Raw genomic sequence first — 5,926 nt, 5'->3', positions numbered from 1 at the left:
ACACTTTGCCTCTCTGCCAGAGACTAAGTCCAATTGGTTAACCATTTCTCAGGAAAACGCTTTGCCTCTCTGCCAGAGACTAAGTCCAATTGGTTAACCATTTCTCTTGAAAACACTTTGCCTCTCTGCCAGAGACTAAGTCCAATTGGTTATCCATTTCTCGTGAAAACACTTTGCCTCTCTGCCAGAGACTAAGTCCAATTGGTTAACCATTTCTCGTGAATACACTTTGGCTCTCTGCCAGAGACTAAGTCCAATTGGTTAACCATTTCTCGTGAAAACACTTTGTCTCTCCGCCAGAGACTAAGTCCAATTGGTTAATCATTTCTCAAGGCCACAATTTGCCTGCCGTTCAGAGACCAAGTCCAATTGGTTACCCATTTCTCTTGAAAACACTTTGCCTCTCTGCCAGAGACTAAGTCCAATTGGTTAACCATTTCTCGTGAAAACACTTTGTCTCTCCTCCAGAGACTAAGTCCAATTGGTTAATCATTTCTCAAGGCCACAATTTGCCTGCCGTTCAGAGACCAAGTCCAATTGGTTAACCATTTCTCTTGAAAACACTTTGCCTCTCTGCCAGAGACTAAGTCCAATTGGTTAACCATTTCTCTTGAAAACACTTTGTCTCTCCGCCAGAGACTAAGTCCAATTGGTTAACCATTTCTCGTGAAAACACTTTGCCTCTCTGCCAGAGACTAAGTCCAATTGGTTAACCATTTCTCGTGAAAACACTTTGCCTCTCTGCCAGAGACTAAGTCCAATTGGTTATCCATTTCTCTTGAAAACACTTTGTCTCTCCGCCAGAGACTAAGTCCAATTGGTTAACCATTTCTCGTGAAAACACTTTGCCTCTCTGCCAGAGACTAAGTCCAATTGGTTAACCATTTCTCGTGAAAACACTTTGCCTCTCTGCCAGAGACTAAGTCCAATTGGTTAACCATTTCTCGTGAAAATACTTGGTCTCTCCGCCAGAGACTAAGTCCAATTGGTTAACCATTTCTCAAGGCCACAATTTGCCTGCCGTTCAGAGAAAAAGTCCAATTGGTTAACCATTTCTCTTGAAAACACTTTGTCTCTCCGCCAGAGACTAAGTCCAATTGGTTAACCATTTCTCTTGAAAACACTTTGCCTCTCTGCCAGAGACTAAGTCCAATTGGTTAACCATTTCTCAGGGGCTCACCGAGGGCAATCTGTAACGTCTCGCGGGCCCGGGGGCCCCTTTGCACGGCCTGCCAATGCAATCCGAGCCGCACTGTCCTTCGTTTGGTTAACCATTTCTCAGGGGCACACCGAGGGCACCCTGCATTGTCTCGCGGGCCCGGAGGCCACTTTGCACGGCCTGCCAACGCATTGCGAGGTGCTTCGCCCTTGGCCGCCTTCCCGGCCGGCTTCGGGACGTTTCGGGGGCTCTCACCGGGGCAAATCCGGTCCCCCGGGCGATTAGGAGGCCTCCCCGGGCAGGCCCGGGCTTCAGGCCGCCGCTTTTCCATCCCGGCCGAAAGAGGCGAAAAATGCCGAAAATGGCCAAAAATGGCCGCCGGCAGGGCCTGTCGGTCGGTTTGGCGGCAGCCTGGGTCGGTCCCTGCAGACCTGGAGGCTCGAGAAGGTTTTTGGCGATGTCGACCGATTCTCGATTTGCCACCTCCTACTATTCTGCAGGTACCCCGCCAACCTCCCCTGCCGACAATTCCAACCGTAAGGTCGGGCGGTAGTCCTACCGACGAAGAGGCCCCAAAGCCCGCAAAACGCCATTTTGCCCTTTCCTCATCGGGACTTCCGCGGGGAACTCATTAACCAGCTCCATGAGTGGCATGCCAGAAATTACAACTTGACCCGTCGCCGGGCAGATTCGCTACTCTCTGCGGGAATACCCCCACCGGGTGCCGGGTAAAGGCCTCGGATCTGACCTCATGGACTTCCGTCTGTGCACGGATTTTGCTCTCGCGGGCCCAAGAGCCTCATTGCCCGGCCTGCCAATGCAACCCGAGGTCCATTGGCCTCATTGGTTAATTATTTCTCGAGAAAACACTTTGCCTCTCCGCCAGAGACTAAGTCCAATTGGTTAATCATTTCTCTTGAAAACACTTTGCCTCTCTGCCAGAGACTAAGTCCAATTGGTTAACCATTTCTCTTGAAAACACTTTGCCTCTCTGCCAGAGACTAAGTCCAATTGGTTAACCATTTCTCGTGAAAACACTTTGCCTCTCTGCCAGAGACTAAGTCCAATTGGTTATCCATTTCTCTGGAAAACACTTTGTCTCTCCGCCAGAGACTAAGTCCAATTGGTTAACCATTTCTCTTGAAAACACTTTGCCTCTCTGCCAGAGACTAAGTCCAATTGGTTAACCATTTCTCAGGGGCTCACCGAGGGCAATCTGTAACGTCTCGCGGGCCCGGGGGCCCCTTTGCACGGCCTGCCAATGCAATCCGAGCCGCACTGTCCTTCGTTTGGTTAACCATTTCTCAGGGGCACACCGAGGGCACCCTGCATTGTCTCGCGGGCCCGGAGGCCACTTTGCACGGCCTGCCAACGCAATGCGAGGTGCTTCGCCCTTGGCCGCCTTCCCGGCCGGCTTCGGGACGTTTCGGGGGCTCTCACCGGGGCAAATCCGGTCCCCCGGGCGATTAGGAGGCCTCCCCGGGCAGGCCCGGGCTTCAGGCCGCCGCTTTTCCATCCCGGCCGAAAGAGGCGAAAAATGCCGAAAATGGCCAAAAATGGCCGCCGGCAGGGCCTGTCGGTCGGTTTGGCGGCAGCCTGGGTCGGTCCCTGCAGACCTGGAGGCTCGAGAAGGTTTTTGGCGATGTCGACCGATTCTCGATTTGCCACCTCCTACTATTCTGCAGGTACCCCGCCAACCTCCCCTGCCGACAATTCCAACCGTAAGGTCGGGCGGTAGTCCTACCGACGAAGAGGCCCCAAAGCCCGCAAAACGCCATTTTGCCCTTTCCTCATCGGGACTTCCGAGGGGAACTCATTAACCAGCTCCATGAGTGGCATGCCAGAAATTGCAACTTGACCCGTCGCCGGGCAGATTCGCTACTCTCTGCGGGAATACCCCCACCGGTTGCCGGGTAAAGGCCTCGGATCAAACCTCATGGACTTCCGTCTGTGCACGGATTTTGCTCTCGCGGGCCCAAGAGCCACTTTGCCCGGCCTGCCAATGCAACCCGAGGTCCATTGTCCTCATTGGTTCATTATTTCTCGAGAAAACACTTTGCCTCTCCGCCAGAGACTAAGTCCAATTGGTTAATCATTTCTCAAGGCCACAATTTGCCTGCCGTTCAGAGACTAAGTCCAATTGGTTAACCATTTCTCGTGAAAACACTTTGCCTCTCCGCCAGAGACTAAGTCCAATTGGTTAACCATTTCTCTTGAAAACACTTTGTCTCTCCGCCGGAGACTAAGTCCAATTGGTTAACCATTTCTCTGGAAAACACTTTGCCTCTCTGCCAGAGACTAAGTCCAATTGGTTAACCATTTCTCTTGAAAACACTTTGCCTCTCTGCCAGAGACTAAGTCCAATTGGTTAACCATTTCTCGTGAAAACACTTTGCCTCTCTGCCAGAGACTAAGTCCAATTGGTTAACCATTTCTCTTGAAAACACTTTGCCTCTCCGCCAGAGACTAAGTCCAATTGGTTAACCATTTCTCGTGAAAACACTTTGCCTCTCTGCCAGAGACTAAGTCCAATTGGTTAACCATTTCTCTTGAAAACACTTTGCCTCTCTGCCAGAGACTAAGTCCAATTGGTTAACCATTTCTCGTGAAAACACTTTGCCTCTCTGCCAGAGACTAAGTCCAATTGGTTAACCATTTCTCTTGAAAACACTTTGCCTCTCTGCCAGAGACTAAGTCCAATTGGTTAACCATTTCTCGTGAAAACACTTTGTCTCTCCGCCAGAGACTAAGTCCAATTGGTTAACCATTTCTCGTGAAAACACTTTGTCTCTCCGCCAGAGACTAAGTCCAATTGGTTAACCATTTCTCTTGAAAACACTTTGCCTCTCTGCCAGAGACTAAGTCCAATTGGTTAACCATTTCTCGTGAAAACACTTTGCCTCTCTGCCAGAGACTAAGTCCAATTGGTTATCCATTTCTCTTGAAAACACTTTGTCTCTCCGCCAGAGACTAAGTCCAATTGGTTAACCATTTCTCGTGAAAACACTTTGCCTCTCTGCCAGAGACTAAGTCCAATTGGTTATCCATTTCTCTTGAAAACACTTTGTCTCTCCGCCAGAGACTAAGTCCAATTGGTTAACCATTTCTCTGGAAAACACTTTGCCTCTCTGCCAGAGACTAAGTCCAATTGGTTAACCATTTCTCTTGAAAACACTTTGCCTCTCTGCCAGAGACTAAGTCCAATTGGTTAACCATTTCTCTTGAAAACACTTTGTCTCTCCGCCAGAGACTAAGTCCAATTGGTTAATCATTTCTCTTGAAAACACTTTGCCTCTCCGCCAGAGACTAAGTCCAATTGGTTAACCATTTCTCGTGAAAACACTTTGCCTCTCTGCCAGAGACTAAGTCCAATTGGTTAACCATTTCTCTTGAAAACACTTTGCCTCTCTGCCAGAGACTAAGTCCAATTGGTTAACCATTTCTCGTGAAAACACTTTGCCTCTCTGCCAGAGACTAAGTCCAATTGGTTAACCATTTCTCTTGAAAACACTTTGCCTCTCTGCCAGAGACTAAGTCCAATTGGTTAACCATTTCTCGTGAAAACACTTTGCCTCTCTGCCAGAGACTAAGTCCAATTGGTTAACCATTTCTCTTGAAAACACTTTGTCTCTCCGCCAGAGACTAAGTCCAATTGGTTAACCATTTCTCGTGAAAACACTTTGCCTCTCCGCCAGAGACTAAGTCCAATTGGTTAACCATTTCTCTTGAAAACACTTTGCCTCTCTGCCAGAGACTAAGTCCAATTGGTTAACCATTTCTCGTGAAAACACTTTGCCTCTCTGCCAGAGACTAAGTCCAATTGGTTATCCATTTCTCTTGAAAACACTTTGTCTCTCCGCCAGAGACTAAGTCCAATTGGTTAACCATTTCTCTGGAAAACACTTTGCCTCTCTGCCAGAGACTAACTCCAATTGGTTAACCATTTCTCTTGAAAACACTTTGCCTCTCTGCCAGAGACTAAGTCCAATTGGTTAACCATTTCTCAGTGGCACACCGAGGGCAATCTGTAACGTCTCGCGGGCCCGGGGGCCACTTTGCACGGCCTGCCAATGCTATCCGAGGCGCACTGTCCTTCGTTTGGTTATCCATTTCTCAAGGGGAACACCGAGGGCACCCTGCATTGTCTCGCGGGCCCGGAGGCCACTTTGCACGGCCTGCCAATGCAATCCGAGGTCCTTCGCCCTTGGCCGCCTTCCCGGCCGGCTTCGGGACGTTTCGGGGGCTCTCACCGGGGCAAATCCGGTCCCCCGGACGATTAGGAGGCATCCCCGGGCAGGCCCGGGCTTCAGGCCGCCGCTTTTCCATCCCGGCCGAAAGAGGCGAAAAATGCCGAAAATGGCCAAAAATGGCCGCCGGCAGGGCCTGTCGGTCGGTTTGGCGGCAGCCTGGGTCGGTCCCTGCAGACCTGGAGGCTCGAGAAGGTTTTTGGCGATGTCGACCGATTCTCGATTTGCCACCTCCTACTATTCTGCAGGTACCCCGCCAACCTCCCCTGCCAACAATTCCAACCGTAAGGTCGGGCGGTAGTCCTACCGTCCAGGAGGCCCTAAAAGCCCGCAAAACGCCATTTTGCCCTTTCCTCATCGGGACTTCCGAGGGGAACTCATGAACCAGCTCCAGGAGTGGCATGCCAGAAATTGCAACTTGACCCGTCGCCGGGCAGATTCGCTACTCTCTGCGGGAATACCCCCACCGGGTGCCGGGTAAAGGCCTCGGATCTGACCTCATGGACTTCCGTCTGTGCAC

The sequence above is a fragment of the Cetorhinus maximus genome, unplaced genomic scaffold, assembly GCF_964194155.1.
Source record: "Cetorhinus maximus unplaced genomic scaffold, sCetMax3.hap1.1 HAP1_SCAFFOLD_2078, whole genome shotgun sequence".
NCBI classification, from domain to species: Eukaryota; Metazoa; Chordata; class Chondrichthyes; order Lamniformes; family Cetorhinidae; genus Cetorhinus; species Cetorhinus maximus.
The sequence above is the reverse complement of the archived record's forward strand: the minus strand, read 5'-3'. Positions refer to the sequence as shown.